The following is a 19,281-nucleotide window of genomic DNA, read 5'->3' as shown; positions in this document are numbered from 1 at the left end:
TGGTGGCTGACCCTGCAAATGCAACCATAGCCACATATCAGAGTTACATCGTCACCAACGGGACAGACTGGCACCGCAGGCCAGTAGATCTGATCCCCAGAGGAGGACAAGCATGTGAGAACATTAGTGACCCTCCACGTTAGTGAATGTCCGCATCCTCACGCTCAGAATCTGCAAACGCGTCAAAAGGTCTTTGCAGGATGTGATTAAATTAAGGGCCTTTTTGATACACTGTATACAGGTTCAGGTGCACAAGTCTGCAGCACATCATCTGTACACTGTGTGTACCCAGCCCCAAGTCAAGTCTGTGTCCGGCACCCTTTCTTCCCCTGTACCCGCCTCCAAGTATCCCCCCCCCCCACCATCACCACATGTGTTTTTGTTAAATTAAGGATCTTAAAAATAGGGAGATTAATCTGGATCATCTGGGTGAGCCCAATGTAATTGTACTTCTACCTGCCAAGTGGAAGAAGGACGGAGAAGAGTCGGGGAGAGATTTAAAGATGTTTTTATTGATTTTTCAGAGAGGAAGCGAGGGGGAGAGACATAGAAACATCAGTGAGAGAGAAACACTGATGGAACACTGATCGGCTGCCTCCTGTGCTCCCCCTACTGAGGATCGAACCTGCACCCGAGCGTGTGCCCTGACCAGGAATCGAACCAGCAACCTATTGGTGCATGGAAAGACACCCAACCAACTGAGCCACAAAGACTGGGGAGGGGGCAAGAGGGAGAGGGACTGTGATGAAGCCCGGTGACGCATCCTTGGCTGGCATCGTGAGGGACTGTGTCTAAGGGCAGGGTGGCAGAGGGGACAGTGGAGTCACCTGGAAGACTGTGAAAGACTGTAGTTTATACACAAGGGGCAGTACGCCACATGCCCAGGCCATTGGCAAACAGGAGAAGGAGGTGCTGGCAGCCACCAGACCTGGGCACAGGCAGAACCTGTTCCCTCCCCGCCCACAGCTCCTTCCTCCATCCGGCTGCCACCCCTGGCTCCTGAGGGGCCAGGATATCCCCAGAGTGTTTCACCCAGAACCCAAGACCCAGATCTGAGAACTGGACTCCCGGCCACCTTGGTCCCAGAGAGGACTCTGCTTGAGATAAGTCACTGCCGCCCTGGCCGGTCTGGCTCAGCAGTTAGAGCGCCGGCCTGTGGACCAGAGAGTCCGGGGTTCGGTTCCCGCTAAGGGCACGTACCTCAGTTGCAGCTTGTCCTCCGCCCCAGTTGGGGCCTGTGGGTGGCAACCAGTCGATGTGTCTCTCTCACATCGATGTTTCTCTCTCACATTGATATTTCTCTCTCTCTGTTCCCTCTCTCCCTCCCACTCTATCTAAAAAAGATAAGTCACTGCCTCTCTCTGGGCCTCACTTCCCCCACCTGTAAGTCAGGAAATTGATCTACATCAGTAGATCCCAACCTTGGTGAGAATGAGGGTCCCGCTTAACACACACACAGACACAGGCACACGCATCACACGCACACGGCCCTGGAGTGTCCTGTGGCTATTGGTGGCATCCATTGACTGAAAACGCTGAATGACCAAGGGCTGCTGTGGATTCGGTAACACTTTGGGAACAGGTGAGCAGTTGATGGGTCACAGCAAACACTAGAAAACATCTGTCCCTGTGTGTGCAAAGCCCTCTCTTCACCTATAGCTCGAGGGCCCGGGCTGGGTCCTCCCACGGGCACAGTAGGTGTTTGTGAAAGGAACACATCCTGTGAAACTGTCAGCAGACAGCCCCGGGCCTGAGCGGGAGGCCTGCCTGTGGGTGCAATGCCATGGAGGTGGGCACTGGGGTCATGGAGCAGACCCAAGTCCCTAGAGAGAGACAGAGACCCGGACGGACAGGCTCACCCAGAGGGTGGGCGGGGAAGGGGCTGGGATGGCACCCCCAGGCCTCCTTCAGGACCCAACCTCCTTCTCATCCCAAGGAGGAGACCACGGGCGGATAGTCTCCGTCAGGATCCTTTCCAGGGCCAAGCACCGAGCAAAGGGCTTCCCGGGTCACCCTCCCAATCCCGTGATGCAGGATTTATGTCTGTTTCATAGATGAAGGGACCAGAGACACCAAGTGTGTTTCCCGAGTTACCCAGCTGGTTCCGGCCAAGCCAGGGCGGGGCGCTGGACCCCCAGACACAGGATGACCCGAAAACACTGAATCCACCTTTCAAGGAAAGAGGGGACCAACTCTTCAGTGTCACCAAGACTCAGCCCTGGCGGTGACCCTGTTTACACCCACGGAGCAGCCTTGGTATAGCAGGTGCCCTTGCAGGAGGTAGGAACATCTAGGTGAGGGTGCGTGTGACAGCTACGAGGTGGGGACAGACTTCTGCGTGTGGTGACTCAGAGCTTCGCCCCCGCCCCACCCCCATCAGCACCTGGTGTAAGACGAGGCGGTGCAGGGTCCCCAGAAGTGCAGGTTTATTGGGAATCAGGCTGCCGGGCTACCTCTAAGGAGAGAGTAGCAACCGGCTCATACAGACTGGGGATTTTTAAACTCAGGGCTGGGGCAGGGGGTGGTCATTCAGCTGAGGAGTCGTGCTCCTCTTTGATTGGTCAGGCCTGGGGTCTTCCGAGTTCTTGATTGGTCGGGGCTGGGGTCTCCTGAAACTTGTTTTTCTTGTCCAGTGACCCTTTGCACTTTAAGGTGGGTTAGGGTGGTTCTATCATTCCGTTCCCCCTGACTGGAGTGATGGGTTTGGTGTCCAGGAATGAGAGGCTTAGGGCAAGGTTAAACGATGAGAGGCTCGGGGCATCAATATGGAAGTAAAAGATTTAAGAGGCTGGGGCAGTACTATGAAGTTAGAGCTAACACCTGGGGCTTCAGGTCCAGCTGTTTCCTCCTTCACACAGCTGGGGCGCTGACCTGATTCCAGCCCAGCCCAGCCTAGCCGAGGGGCCAGGAGTCGCCCGCTGACCCCACCCAAGGCATGACAGAGGGGACCCTGGTCCCAGTCAGCCCCGGACAAGACCGCTGGGAGCTGGGGAGAGAGTAACTGCTCACTTCACAGATCAAACCACCAAGGCCAGTCTACCTTCCATCTTTGATCTGTGTGCCTCAGCTCCTTCCAGCAAGAACCCGGGAGGGCTTACAAAAACTTCCTCCACGTGATGTTTTCGCGTCAGGCCAGAAATGGGCTTCAGGAGTTCTGAACACAGGGCTTCACCAAGGGCAGAGCAGGGAAGGCTGCCTGGAGGAGGCGTTTAGGCAGGGCCTTAAAAGACAAGTTTAGGCAGGGAAGATTGGGGGAGGCAGAGATCAAGTGTCAATGTAAGAAACATTCAAACCTCTGAAGAATTTTTGTGAGTTTCTTTGAGCCAGAACGGTCGACAATTGCCAAGAAGCAAATTCTCAACAGATTGAGATCATGTTCCAGAAAGTGGCAGTTTTGCAACTTACTGTATACATTACGATGAAACAAGAGACATAAGTGGTCACGTGAAAGCCATCGGTGCTAGATTAGGGAGGCGGGAGAAAGCAAACAAAGGGGAACCTCTGGGATTGGAGGACAAGGGAAATGATAGACACACGCATCTCCTACATAGGTGGGCACAGGACAGTGAACAGTCAACAATGAACTCAATAACAACGAGGGACCTGTGGTCTCCGCAGAGGGGTGCCTGTGCTCTGAGGGGTCCAGAAATAGGAAAATTACTTGACATTCCAAAGACATGTTCTCGTAGATGCAAAAAGACAACAGACAGGCTCAGGGACGGTAAAGACTGACCTGTCAGGGAAGATGCCCGCCCAGGGCATGACTACCTGCCATAACCGGTTATAAGTTAAGAAGTTTGCATTTCAGCCCTGGCCGGTTTGGCTCAGCGGTTAGAGCGTCGGCCTGCGGTCTGGAGAGACCCGGGTTCGGTTCCTGCTAAGGGCATGTACATCGGTTGCAGTTTGTCCCCGGCCCTGGTTGGTCGTGCGGGTGGCAGCCACTCGATGTGTCCCTTTCACGTCGATGTTTCTCTCTCTCTGTTCCTCTCTCTCCCTCCCACTCTACCTGAACAAAAAAATGGAAAAATGTCCTCGGGTGAGGATAAAAAAAAACAAAAACAAAAACAAGAAGTTTGCATTTCAGAACATCCTTGCGGGTCCTTGAGGTCTCTGAGTTTGCAAGGCCCACACGGGCCTCCCTGAGCCGGTCAGGTTAGCGCGTGGCCCCACTGTCCACACAAGGAGGGTTCTCTAGAGCGAAAGCAGAGGGTGTGTCCTGGACTCGAGGAGGGGACCCACGACAGACCAGAGACCAGAGGCCTGTCAGTCCAAAGGAATGTTATGAAGATGTAGAAAGACAACAGCCCTGGCCGGTTTGGCTCAGTGGTTAGAGCGTTGGCCTATGAGTTGTGGGTTTGATTCCAGTCAAGGGCACGTATGTTGGTTGCAATTCGTCCCCGGTCCTGGTTGGGGTTGTGCGGGAGCCACTCGATGTGTCCCTTTCACGTTGATGTTTCTCTCTCCCTTTCTCTCCCTCCCACTCGGTCTGAACAAAGGTGGAAAATTTTAAGAAAGACGATAGACAGGCTCTGTAAAGGTAAAGATTGGCCTTTGTAAGGGAAGATACCGGCCTAGGACATGATAACCTGCCATAAAATGCTTTTAGTTGAAAAGTTTTCTTTTCAGACCATCCTTTCTGGGTCCTTCAGGTCTCTCTTTGACTTTGCAAGGCTGTCACACAGGCCTCCCCTGAGCTTGTCAGGTTAGCATGTGGCCCCTTTCTGTCCACATTGGTGACTTCAGTGCTCTGTCCTGGCACCCGAAGACCCTCCTGGGCCACAGATCCCTCACTGTTACTGAGTTCATTGTTGACTGGTCACTATCCTGTGCCCACCTATGTAGGAGATGCAAGTGTCTATCATTTTACTTTTCATCCAATCCCAGAGGTTCTCCCCACTTTGCCTTCTCCCGCCTCCCTAACCCATCACCAATGGATTTCCTTTACACACTTGCATCTGCTCTCTTGATTGTAATGCATAATGTAAGCTATAAAAGCACCATTCTCCGTTGAGATTTTGCTTCATGACAAGTGTCGACAGTTGGGCTCAAATAAACTCACAAAAATTCTTCACAGGTTTGACCTCGTTTGTAAGGACTACGTGTGGCTGAAGCAAGACCACCTTCCTAAAGTAGGGTAGGAGCAACAGAGGGAGCACCCCTCCAAGTGGCAGGCAGAAGATGAGCATCTCTGGGCCTCCCTGGCTCATGTCCTTACTGACCAGGCCCTCCCAGGTCTTTTCTCCTCCCCTGGTGCCCTGCAGGCCCAGGTCTGCCAGCTCTCAGCCTGCCAGGATCGTTGTAGCACAATAAACTACAAGCACATGCTGGTTAGAGTGAGAGGGAGCTTTGCAAGGGACCAAAAGCTCTAGATCTTTGGACGCAGTCCCATTGATTTGCAGATTGGTTCCCCCAGGTTACAAGTGGATTTATGTAAATTATTTCCTTGAGATGGCATCTCTGCAAACCATATAGCCTAGCCTTGTCTCTGGCTTTTTGCTTTTGAGGCCAGAAAGAGACTTTGAAGCTAAAGAATAACAAACCCAGGCCCATTTGTCCACTCAAGGCAGTGTTCCAGCCTCTGTCATGCAAACCTTATCTTATTCACATGCAAAAGAAGCATTCACTGCAAGCGAGGCAGTTTTCCTGCCTATCAGTCAAACCTGTCTGTCCACACACACACTTTGATCCTAGGCTGGCCAGGTTGTGAGAATACATTATCACAAGGTTACACATTGTCCATCTACCAACCCCCCATTTCCACACAGGTCTCATCACTTCTCACCCCATCACCTGCTGCCATTTCCAAATGCCTCCCCAGCTAGTCTCTCCCACACACTGCAAGGTGGCTCCGATCCCTGGCTTAGCTACTCATCACTCATGCAGGTGTAAACCCAACTCTTCTAAGTCCGAACTTCTCCAAGTTCTTCCTCTCTCCTCCACAAAGGCTGAACCCTCCCCTTTCCCATCCTTGTAGCTGTGGGAGGGGTCCTGCTGCTGTCGCTCTGGGCCTTGGAGAGGAGGAGCTGACTGGAGCCTGGGACAGGCAGTCCTGAGCTGGGTCCCCCCTCACCCCTATCAGACTGGGCTGCCTTAGGCAAGTCACTTTTCCTCTCTGAACCTGTTTCCTCACCACGATGGGGGCTGATAACCCTGCCTAGCCAGCAGACAAAGGGTCTTCCACAGTAGCAGAAGAAACACACACATACAAAGCAAAGAACAACTTAGATTATAAAGGAAAGAGGAAGAAAAGACGTACCACAAACAAAAAGGAGGTGAAATAAAGAACCAAGCCCATCAGACTGACCCACCAACCTGAATGAGACCACCTGGCACAGACACAGCATCAGAGGGCCTCTGGCTACTGAAAGTGGGGATAGATCCATGTCATGGACCAGGGCCACTCCCGAGACACAAAGAGTGCCAATGGACTACACCGTGGTGAGATCTGACCACTGGGTGATTTTTAAAAAGGAGAATTAGCCTGGCTGGTGTGGTTCAGTGGATTGAGCATCATCCTACGGAATGAGAGGTCTTGGTTTGATTCCCAGTTAGGACACATGCCCAGGTTATAGGCTCAGTCCCAGAGTGTGTATGTGTGTGTGTGTGTGACGGGGACATGCAGCAGGCGGCTGATTGATGTTTCTCTCTCATATCAGTGTTCCTATCTCTCCCTTCCTCTCTTTCTAAAGAAATCAATAAAAAATTATATTTTAAAAGAAGGAAAATTATACCTCAACACACGAGAATGTCTCTGGAAAGATCCACAAGGAACTATAATGCCAGTGGCCCCAGTGGCCTTAGGGAGCAGGCCTATTGGGAGAGACAAATACGTTCACTCTGGACCTTTTCTTAGCGGTGGGGAGCTCTCCATGTCCCCACCATTGCCTGGGGAAGTGGGGTTTGTGCTGTGTCACAAGAAAAGGAATTTTCTGAGTCTTGACTTGTGCAAGAGAATGAATGGCATTTATGTGCATGAAACCACATCACTGAGTTTCCAAGGTCCTATTCCCCTTCGTTCCACCAAGGAAGAAGCCCAGCTGTGTCTTCAGCAGGGCTAGGATCAAAGCCACTGCCCGGAGATTCCAGTTCATGTCTGCATAGTCCGGTCCAGCATCGGGCTAGCCTGGCTTGTGTTCCCAGGGGCAGTCCACCTGTCCATTGTCTGTGGGGTCTGCGGGGCCACATGGCTATGGTGGGCACCGGGGCAGGAGCACAGCCATAGGAACAAGTGCACAAAGAGGGTGAACCCCTTGTCTGGGTGACAATGTATTTCCAAATTTTCATGGGCTTTCATGACCCCACCCCCTCCGGCCAGTGATCTCTGTCCCAGGCTAGACTGACAGGCACCTTCCTGACATCACCCCTATTTCACTGTACATGGGCCTTTCTCCCCTTTGTTGGACCTCTTCCCCCAGTGATCTGCAGGGAATGGACTGGTGGTTCCCTGGGGAGCGTGAAGTTGCAGCTTCCTGGTGCAGCTGCGTAGACGGCCATACTTACAATGCCTGGCCTCCCCTTTGCTCCTTTGCTATTATTTATTTATTTTTTATGCTCACCTGAGGACATTTTTCCATTTCTTGTTCACATAGAGTGGAAGGGGCGGGGGGGGGGGAGAGAGAGAGAGAGAGAGAGAGAGAGAGAGAGAAACATCGGCGTGAAAAGGACACATTGAGTGGTTGCCACCCGCACGACCAACCAGGGCTGCAGACAAACTGCAACCGAGGTACGTGCCCTTAGCGGGAACCAAACCCAGGTCTCTCTGGACTGCAGGCCGACGCTCTAACCGCTGAGCCAAACCGGTCAGGCGCTCCTTTGCTATTATTAATAACTAACTAGTTACAACAATAACACTTCTATTTGATTACAGCCTCTATGAACCATCTTTAAAGAATTAGAATAGGAAAATACCACTTTTCCCCACAACTGTGGATTCCAGCGGAAGCGGGCAGAGTCCCACCTCAACAGCAAGGCGCTGGCGGCCCCAGGGCCGGTCCTGCCCCACTTCCCCGCCTTTGTTTAACTTGTCTAATGAGCAAGATGAAGCAGGGAAGCATCTGGACACGGAGCCCGCTCCCTACCTTGCAGCTGGAGGCAGCCCCGTCCCCCACACTGACAATGGAGGCAGCCCTGCCCCACCCCCCGCCGATGAAGGCAGCCCCGCCCCCTGCCAATGGGGCAGCCCCGCCCCCTGCCAATGGAGGCAGCCCCGCCCCTACACCCTGCCAATGGAGGCAGCCCCGCCCCAACACCCGGCCAATGGCCAATGGAGGCAGCCCCGCCCCTACACCCCGCCGATGGAGGCAGCCCCGCCCCTACACCCTGCCAATGGAGGCAGCCCCGCCCCTCCACCCGGCCAATGGCCAATGGAGGCAGCCCCGCCTCCCCATCCTGCCAATGGAGGCAGCCCCGCCCCTCGACCCTGCCAATGGAGGCAGCCCCGCCCCTCCACCCTACCGATGGAGGCAGCCCCGCCCCCCACCCTGCCAATGGAGGCAGCCCCGCCCTCCACCCTGCCCTCCACCCGGCCAATGGAGGCAGCCCGCCACTCCACCCGGCCAATGGCCAATGGAGGCAGCCCCGCCTCCCCACCCTGACAATGGAGGCAGCCCAGCCCCTCGACCCTGCCAATGGAGGCAGCCCCGCCCCTCCACCCTACCAATGGAGGCAGCCCCGCCCCCCACCCTGCCGATGGAGGCAGCCCCGCCCCCCACCCTGCCGATGGAGGCAGCCCCGCCCTCCACCCTGCCAATGGAGGCAGCCCCGCCCCCCACCCTGCCGATGGAGGCAGCCCCGCCCTCCACCCTGCCGATGGAGGCAGCCCCGCCCTCCACCCTGCCGATAAAGGCAGCCCCGCCCTCCACCCTACCGATGGAGGCAGCCCCGCCCCCCACCCTGCCGATGGAGGCAGCCCCGCCCCTCCACCCTGCCAATGGAGGCAGCCCCGCCCCCCACCCTGCCGATGGAGGCAGCCCCGCCCTCCACCCTGCCAATGGAGGCAGCCCCGCCCTCCACCCTGCCAATGGAGGCAGCCCCACCAGGATCCTTCTGAGCCTCCCAGCTACAAAGGGTGATGGGGACGGTGACCGTGTGTGTCATCCCTGAGACCAGTCTTTCTGGTGGGGTCTCTGCGTGAATGTTCCCTTAAGAAGTTCTGTCCAATGGCTCGTGTGTGTGAGCAAATATCCTATTATGTTTGTTTGTATGTTAATCTTCACCCGAGGATATTTTTTCCACTGATTATTTAGAGAGAGTGGAAGGAAGGAAGGAGGAGGGGGAGAGAGAGAGAGAGAGAGAGGAACATTGATGTGAGAGAGACACATCGATTGATTGGGGATTGAACCTGCAACCCAGGTATGTGCCCTTGACCAGGAATTGAACCCTGGATCTTTCGGTGCGAGGCCCAGCGCGCCCACTACTGAGCCACACTGGCCAGGGCCGACTATCCTATTATTTACCCAGTGACTCGCTGTCGTCACTGCCCTGGGTTGGCTCTGGGTTTCTCTGGCTCTTTGTCTGCCCCTCTGCACCCCCGCAGGAGCCAAGGTGCTTTGAGAACCCCAAGGTGACAACACCCTGTATTCAGAGACTGAGGGGTGGGTGGCCATGCCATCCCGCACTGACTCACCAGCCTGTGGGCTGTCTCCAAATGGCCCCAGTCGGAGGTGCAATCAAAAGTGTAGGAGACTGAACCCTGGGAGGGAAACTCACCGTGTCAGACAGGGCCCAGGACTGCCTCACCCACAGGCATGGCTGTGCCGGGCCTCCGAGAAGTTCCGCCTGAGACCCCAGGCACCCTGAGAACCTCGGGGGATCCAGCGTGTCTTCAAGTCCCCTCACCATTACCCCGGGCAGCATCCAGCTCCAACTCCTCTGCTGACAAGGAACTTCCTGCTTGCGAAGGTGCACTCTTTCCCACAAGACGGGTCTGACTGTTGGAATGTCCCTCCCTGTACACCCTCCTGCCCGTCCAGCTCTGCCCTCTGAGACCCCAGCCCAGACGTCCTCCCTCTGCCTGGGACAGCCTTGCACAGACAGGTGTTAAGGACCCCCGACAGGTGCTCACCCACTGTGGCTCAGCCCCTGTCCTGGGGTCCCCTGGACCTGTTCCACATGGTCAGTGCCACTCTAAGGTGCAAGACCCAGGACAGAAAACCCCATCCCCGGATAGCCGCAGAGCTGATATTCACCTCCTTCCTTGTAGCTGTTGCTCCTGTTAATGTGGCCTTGGGTCTCAGTAGCCTTTCAGTAAGCCTTGTCATATTGACACTTCATAGGCTATTTCTAGCCACTCAAACACTCAGACCCTCTTCACGGGGCTTTTTTTTTTCCTTTTCTTTTCCTTATTGATTTTAGAGAGAGGAAGTGAGAGGGAGAGAGAGACCGAAACATCGATGGGAGAGAAGATCAATTGGCTGCCTCCTACATGCCCCACATTAGGGATCAGGCCCACAACCTGGGCATGTGCCCTGACCAGGAATCAAACCGGTGACCTCTTGGTGCGTGGGTCAGTGCTCAACCGCTGAGCCACACCGGCCGGGACAACACAGGGCCCTCTTGCACCAAGCCCGCCCCATGTCTACTCAGCAGCCGCGTTTCCCTCTGGGTCTAGAACAGCTAAGTCCCAGAAGGTAAGCCTCACATGGTCTTTTTCATTTTCTAGCCAGAAAAGTAAAAAGAAAGAGGTGAGATTATCTTCAATAATGTACATTGAAAGAAGTCTTCTAAACCTTTTGCTCTGAAAACCCTTCCTGATTCTGATAGTAAATTCCCACCAGCTAGAGGGAAGTGCAGTCATACCAAAACAGTAACTCTGTGTCGAATGGGAAAGTGTTTCACATGGCTTCGCTTTGTCCATTTACATTTTAATTACTGAGAGTAAAATAAATGCAGTCTCTCTGGGCATCAGCCACATTTTAAGTGCTCAGTCGCACAGGGGCTGGTGGGTTCAGTGCCCAGTAGCGGGTGCGCAGGAAGTAGCCGATGGATGTCTCAATCTCACATCAATGTTTCTCTCTCCCTCTCCCCTTCTCTCTCTAAAAATTGATAAAAGCTATTTTTAAACAAACAACAAACAAACAAAACTCCTCACTTTAAAAACTTAGAGTATAAGCCTCTCCTTCCAGCCACTAGGTTCAACCTACGCAGGGCCCACCACTGCACTGGCACCACGAAGGTCTGTTCGGCCCGCGAGGAGAACGCCCTTTCTGGAGCCTGGGTTCGATCCCCGCCTCCCTGACCCGGCTCGGCTGAGCGCTGTGCAGCTTTTGCGGGGTCAGCTTCGGTTGGGGACAGGGCTGGATCGGCACTTACCGAACCCACCCAGACCTGCCAAGGTGAGCTGGGCTGGGTCTCAGATCCTGTCCTCTGCTCCCCACCTGCCCTCTCCCTGGTGAACTCCTCCTCCCCCTTTAAGGCTCACTCAGATGCCACCTAGGGAAGCTGGCCAGTCCCTCACTCCAGACCCTAGCTCCATGCCCCATGCCTTCGGGGCTCACCCACCCCTGTGGCAGTGTGCTAAGCTGTCCCAGTGCTCTGCAGGGGCTCTTCTCGATGGGCCCGAGGAGTGTTCTCCACCTCAGCCTCACAGTCCTGAGAGTAACTAACCCTCCCCATCCCAGCTGGGGCCTCTCTCCACCCACCACACGCTCTGGGGAAGTGGCCATGTGCCAGCCCAACGGTCTCCTGGAGGTTCCCTGCTGAGGCAGCTGGCCACCCTGACCTGAGTCAACTCTACCCTTTCTTGGCCTCTGTGTGCCTCTGTCACAGAACTGGTCACACTGGTTGCTTGCACCTGCTCCCCAATTGGGACAGAAACCACCCAGGCTCTGGCTGGAGCAGATGCTCACCCTCTACTTGGTGTGACAGGTATGTGAGACATTCAATGGCAACGGGCACGCCCCAGGGCCCTGCTAAGTGCCTCACAGTCATCACCCTTTTCAATCCCTATGATAACCCTATGAGGGCCATCTTGTCATGATGTCCTCATTACAGATGGAGGAGACCCAGGTGTCTGACCAAGGTGACAGGCCATCACCCCACTCACTCTGGAGCCTGGGCCCCTTTCCCCACGTCCAACTCCAAAATGTCACCTGACCTCTTTGCTCAGCTCTTGACCTTAGTGTCTTATAGTTTGGGGAGTGGGGTGGGTAGATGGTGGGGGTATCTGAATCAACACAGAGCTCATTCCTTTTTTTTCCTCACCTGAAACACTTTTATTTATTTATTCATTTATTATTTTTTTAAATCTTTATTGTTGAATGTATTACAGATGTTCCTCATTTTTCCCCCACTGCTTCCCCCTCCTCTCCCTCCCCGCCCTGTCCCCAGCTTTGTTGTCCATGTCCATTGTTCATGCGTACATGCATGTAAGTTCTGTGGTTTATCCTTACCCCACCACCTCCTTCTCTGGGGATTGTCAGTCTGTACTCCACTTCCACATCTCTGGGACTAGCCCATTCCTCAGACTGTTATGTTCATTATATTCCACAAATAAGTGAGATCATATGATACTTGTCTTTCTCTGTTTGGCTTGTTTCACTTAGGATAATACTTTCCAGGTCCCTCCATGTCATCTCAAAGGATAAGACATCTTTCTTTATTACAGCTGCATAGTACTCCATTGTGTATATGTACCACTGCTTTTTTATCCATTCGTCTACTGATGGACACTTGTGCTGTTTCCAGATATTAGCTATCGTAAATAGTGCTGCTATGAACGTGGGGTACATATATTCTTTCTGATTGGTGTTTCAGGCTTCTTAGGTACATTCCTAGAAGTGGGATTACTGGGTCAAATGGCAGTTCAATTTTTAATTTTTTGAGGTAACACCAGAGTGTTTTCCATAGTGGCTGCATTCCCACCAGCAGTGTACTAGAGTTCCCTTTTCTCCACGCCCTCGCCAATACTTGTTGTTTGATGATTTGTTGATGGCAGCCATTCTGACAGGTGTGAGGTGATACCTCATTGATGTTTTAATTTGAATCTCTCTGATGATTAGTGATGTTGAGCATTTCTTCATATGTCTCTTAGTCATTTGTATGTCCTATTTGGAGAGGTGTCTATTTAGGCCCTCTGACCATTTTTTAATTGGGTTCTTTGTCTTCCTTTTGTTGAGTTGTATGAGCACTCTCTATATATTGGAAATTAACTCCTTATCTGATATACCATTGACAATTATGCTCTCCCATAGAGTGGGTTGCCTTTCCATCTCTATGATTGTATCTTTTGCTGTGCAGAAGCTTTTGAGTTTAATGTAGTCCCATGTGTTCATTTTCTCCTTTGTTTCTGTTGCCTTGGGTGATGTATCAGTGAAAAATCTGCTGCGTATCATGTCTGAAATTTTGTTGCCTACATTTTCTTCTAGGATTTTTATGGATTCATGAGTCACATTTAAGTCTCTTTTTTTTTTTATCCTCACCCGAGGACATTTTTTCTATTTTTTGTTCAGATAGAGTGTGGGAGGGAGAGAGAGAGAGAGAAACATCGACGTGAAAGGGACACGTCGAGTGGTTGGCACCCACACGACCCAACCAGGACCGGGGACAAACTGCAACCGAGGTACGTGCCCTTAGTGGGATCCGAACCTGGGTCTCTCAGGACCGCAGGCTGACGCTCTAACCGCTGAGCCTAACCGGCCAGGGCACATTTAAGTTTTTTATCCATTTTGAGTTTATTCTTGTGTATGGTGTAAGTTGACGGTCTAGTTTCATTTTTTTGCATGCAGCTGTCCAATTTTCCCAACACAATTTATTAAAGAGGCTGTCTTTACTCTACTGTATGCTCTTGACCACTTTGTCAAATATTAATTCAGCATATTGTCTTGGGTCCATTTCTGGGTTCTCTATTCTGTTCCATTGATCTATCTGCCTTTTCTTGTGCCAGAACCAGGCTGTTTTGATTACAGTGGCTTTGTTGTATAACCTGAAATCTGGTAATGTGATCCCTCCTACTTTGTTTTTCTTTTTCAAGATTGGCGTGATGTCCTGGCCAGTTTGGATCAGCGGTTAGAGCATCGGCCGGCAGTCCAGCGGTTAGAGATCTGGGTTCGGTTCCCGCTAAGGGCACATACCTCGGTTGCAGTTTGTCCCTGGCCCTGGTTGGTCGTGCGGGTGGCAGCCACTCGATGTGTCCCTTTCACGTCAATGTTTCTCTCTCTCTCTCTCTCTCCCCCACACACACACTGTATCTGAAGAAAAAATGGAAAAATGTCCTCGGGTGAGGATTAAAATATATATATATATATATATTGGTCTGGCTATTCGGGGTCTTTTTTGGTTCGATATGAACGTTTGAAGTATTTGTTCTAGTTCTGTGAAGTATATCGGTATTTTGATGGGGATTGCATTGAATTTATAGATTGCTTTGGGTAGTATGGACATTTTAATGATGTTAGTTCTTCCAATTCATGAACAAGGTATGTGCATCACTTTTTTATATCTTCCTGTATTTCTTTTTTAAAAGTTTATTTATTTCTTAATCTTTATTATTCAATGCATTACAAATGTTCCTCATTTTTGCCCCATTGACTCCCTCCTCCCCACTCCCACCCCCTCCTGCCTTTTCCCATACTGTTGTCTGTATCCATTGGTTATGCATATAAGTTCTTTGGTTTATTTCTTCCCACCCCCCACCTCCCTTCCCTTTGACGTTTGTCAGTCTAGCAACCCATTTGTACTTCTTAATCCCTTCACCTTTTTCACCCATCCCCCAACCCCCCTCCCATCTGGCATGTTCTCTGTATCTATGAGAATGTTTCTGTTCTGCCTGTTCATTTTGTTTGTAGAATCAATTGTCGATAGATATGTATTCATTGTCATTTTGTTTGTTCATATATTTTATCTTTTTCTTCTAAAAGACCCTTCATCATTTCATATATTAACAGTTTGGTGGTGATGAACTCCTTTAACTTTTTCTTGTCTGGGAGACTCTGTATATGGCCATCGATTCTAAATGACAGCTTTGCAGGATAGAGTAACATTGGTTGTAGGTTCTTGCTTTTCATCACTCTGAATATTTCTTGCCACTCCCTTCTGGCCTGTAAAGTTTCTTTTGAGAAATCAGCTGACAGTCTAATGGGAACTCTCTTGTAGGTAATTAACTGCTTTTCTCTTGCTGCTTCTAAGATTCTCTCTTGGTCTTGAACTGTTTACATTTTGTTGATGATGTGTCTTGGTGTGGGCATCTTGGGGTTCATCTTTTTCGGGACTCTCTGTGCTTCCTGGACTTGTATGTCTGTTTCCTTCACCAAGTTAGGAAAGTTTTCTGCCATTATTGTTTCAAATAGGTTTTCGATTTCTTGTTCTCTCTCTTCTCCTTCTGGCACCCCCAAGATACAAATGTTGGCTCGCTTGAAGTTGTCCCAGAGGCTCCTTACACTATCCTCATTTTTTTGGATTCTTTTTTCTTTTTGCTGTTCTGATTGGGCGTTTTTGCTGCCTTGTATTCCAAATCGATGGTTTGCTTCTTGGATTTATGTACTCTACTATTGAATTTATGTAAATTATTCTTTATTTCAGTTAGAGCCTTCTTCATTTCTGACTGTGCATCCATCATTTCTGACAGGTTCTTTTTATGCTCTTGAGGTCCTCACTAAGTTCGCTGAGGTTCTCACTAAGTTCATTGAGCATCCTTATAAGCAGGATTTTGAACTCAGCATCTGTTAGGTTGCTTATCTCCATTTCGCTTAGTTCTTTTCCTGGGGTTTTGTTCTATTCTTTCACTTGGGACCTGTTTCTTTGTCTCCTCATTTTGGCTCCCTCTATGTATTTGTTTCCATGTATTACTTAATGAGAGGCATGGGGCTAGCTGAGACCAGATGTTGCTTGTTTGAAAAAATTTAGGAAAACCTGATGCAGGATCCAAGACAGGCCAATGCTATGGTTACGCAACTGGCAACTGCTTGGGTGGGCCTGAAAGTTGGGTGGGGCGGGGCCTCAGGAAATCAGAGGGCGGGGCCAATAGTGTGAGCAAGGTTGCTGGAGTTCCAGCTATGGGGGCTGTCTGCCGCCCCAGGGAAGGGCTCACCAAAGGAACAAAGGCCTCTGACAGCACATTTGTCCCGGAGAAAGCCCCCTCTCCAGCCCTCACTCCAATGCCAAACAGCTCAGTTCTTCCCTGTATGTCTCTGGTCCCCTCGAGCTGCCTACCCTCCAAGCTTAGAGGGAGAGAATCTGATAAGTCCGTGTGCGGGCCCTTTAAGGAGCTGCCTGGGGCTCCAGCCACCTCAGCCTCCCTGAGCCTCTGCTGGTTTTTCCAGCCAGAAGTGATGGGGATTCTCCTCCTGGCACTGGGACCCTGAGTGGGGCTCCTGGGGTTGGACGGGGACCCCTCAGTCCTCAGGGAGGAACTTCCCAGCCAAGGGAGCCTCCTGATTTTTATCCACCACACGTGGGTGTGGGACCAGCCCGTCCCCTCCGCCCTCCTACCAGTCTCCATGTGGCGGCTGCTTTAATTCCGTAGTTGTAGGACTGCCATTCAGCTCAATGTCAGATGGTTTTGAATGATGGTTGTTCGGTAGTTTAGTTGTAACTTTGATGTGGTTGTGGGAGGACGTGATACTGCGTTTACCTACCCGCCACCTTGACCGGAAGTCTGTTTTTTTTTTTTTCAGTGACCTGTAGTTTTCTGCGAATAGGTCCTTTATTTCTTTGGTTAAGTTTATTGCTAGGTATCTTAATTTTTTTGCTGCAGTGGTAAATGGGATTATTTTTAGTTTCTTTTTCTATGAGTTCATCATTGGTGTATAAGAATGCTGTCGATTTCTTGACATTAATTTTGTATCCTGCTACTTTGCCAAATTAATTTATTAAATCTAGTAAATTTTTGATGGAGTCTTTGGGGTTTTCCACATATGATATCATCTTCAAATAATGACAGTTTCAATTCCTTCTTTCCAATTTGGATCCCTTTTATTTTTTCTTCCTGTCTGATTGCTGTGGCTAAGACTTCCAGTACTATGTTAAATTAGAGTGGTGAAAGTGGGCATCCTTGTCTTGTTCCTGTTCTTAAGGGAAATGCTTTTAATTTTTGCCCATTGAGTATGATATTGGCAGTAGGTCTTTCATATATGGCCTTTACTATGTCGAGATATGATCCCTCTATTCCCAGATTGCTGAGCATTTTTATCAGAAATGGGTGCTGGATTTTGTCGAATGCTTTTTCCGCATCTATTGATATGATCATATGATTTTTACCTTTCATTTTGTTTATGTGGTGTATCACATTTATTGATTTGCAAATATTGTACCAGCCTTGCATCCCTGGGATGAATCCCACTTGGTCATGGTGAATAATTTTTTTGATGTATTGCTGGATTCGATTTGCTAGTCTTTTGTTCAGGATTTTGGCATCTACGTTCATCAGGGATATGGGCTTGTAGTTTTCTTTCTTTGTAATGTCTTTTTCTGGTTTTGGAATTAGAATTATGCTGGCCTCATAAAACGAGTTTGGAAGTCTTCCTTCTTCTTGAATTTTTTGAAATAGTTTGAGGAGAATGGGTATTAGTTCTTCTTTGAATGTCCAGCAAAATTTCCCTGTGAAGCCGTCCGGGCCTGGGCTTTTGTTTGCTAGGAGAGTCTTAATTACATCTTCAATTTCTTTTGTTGTTATTGGTCTGTTCGAGTTTTCTATCTCTTCCTGGTTCCGTTTTGGGAGACTATGTGTTTCTAGAAATTTGTCCATTTTGCTTAGATTGTCGAATTTGTTGCTGTATAATTGTTCATAATATTTGTTAACAATCCATTGTATTTCTGTGGTGTCTGTTATCATTTCTTCTCTTTCACTTCTGATTTTGTGTATTTGGGTTCTCTCTCTTTGTTTCTTGGTGAGTCTAGCTAAGGGTCCATCAATCTTGTTTATCTTTTCAAAAAACCAGCTCTTTGTTTCATTGATCCTTTGAATTGTTTTTTTGGTCTCCATGTCATTTATTTCTGCTCTGATCTTTACTATTTCCTTTCTTCTACTTGCTCTGGGGTTTTCTTTTCGTTTGCTTTCTAGTTCTTTAAGTTGTGAGGTTAGATAGTCTATTAGAAATTTCTCTTGCTTCTTGAGGTAGGCCTGTAGTGCTATGAACTTCCCTCTCAGAACTGCTTTCGCTGCATCCCATAGATTTTGTGTTGTTGTGTGTTCATTTTCATTGGTTTCCAGGAAGTTTTTAATTTCTTCCTTTAATTTCCTCCCCAGTAACCCATTCATTGTTCAATAACATGCTATTTAGCCTCCATGTTTTTAAATGTCTTTGCATGTTCTTGTTGCAATTGATTTCTAGTTGCATGCTATTGTGATCTGAGAAGATGCTTGATATGATTTCAATCTTCTTGGACTTGTAGAGACTTAGTTTGTGCCCTAAGATGATGGTCGATCTTTGAGAACGTCCCATGTGCACTTGAGAAGAATGTGAATTCTGCAGTTTGGGGATGTAATTCTCTGTAAATATCTATCAAATCTGTTTGATCTAGCACTTTATTTAGAGTCTGTGTTTTCTTTTCTTTCTTTCTTTTTTTTTTTTTTTTTTGGTACATGCCCCGAGCTGCTAGAGCATAGCGGGAACTGAACCCGGGACTCTCTGGTCTGCAGGCCAACACTCCAACCGCTGAGCCAAACTGGCCAGGGCTGGGGACTCCTATGATGTGAATGTTATTACGTTTTCAGTTGTCCCACAGTTCCCTTAAGCTGTCTTCCTGTTTTTAAATTGTTTTTTCCTGTTGGTTTTCTGATTGGTTGATTTTTTTTTACCCTGCCTTCTAATTCACTGATCTGGTCCTCAGCTTCCTCTACTCTGCTGGTTATTCCTTCCAATGTGTTCTTAATTTCTGCTATGTCATTCTTCATTTCCACTTGGTTGGTTTTCTTTTTTTTTTTTTCTTTTTTTATCCTCACCTGAGGACATTTTTTGATATTTTGTTCAGATAGAGTGGAAGGGAAAGAGAGAGAGAGAGAAACATCGACGTGAAAGGGACACATCGAGTGGTCGCCACCCATACGACCCATCCAGGGCCGGGGACAAACTGCAACCGAAGTACATGCCCTTAGCGGGAACCGAACCCGGGTCTCTCTGGACTGCAGGCTGACGTTCTAACTGCTGAGCCAAACCGGCCAGGGCTTTGTTGGTTTTCAAGACGTGAAAGGGACACATCGAGTGGTCGCCACCCATACGTCCCATCCAGGGCCGGGGACAAACTGCAACCGAAGTACATGCCCTTAGCGGGAACCGAACCCGGGTCTCTCTGGACCGCAGGCTGACGCTCTAACTGCTGAGCCAAACCGGCCAGGGCTTTGTTGGT

This window comes from Molossus molossus, unplaced genomic scaffold (assembly GCF_014108415.1).
Source record: "Molossus molossus isolate mMolMol1 unplaced genomic scaffold, mMolMol1.p scaffold_m16_p_10, whole genome shotgun sequence".
NCBI classification, from domain to species: domain Eukaryota; kingdom Metazoa; phylum Chordata; class Mammalia; order Chiroptera; family Molossidae; genus Molossus; species Molossus molossus.
This window is presented reverse-complemented; position numbering follows the sequence as displayed.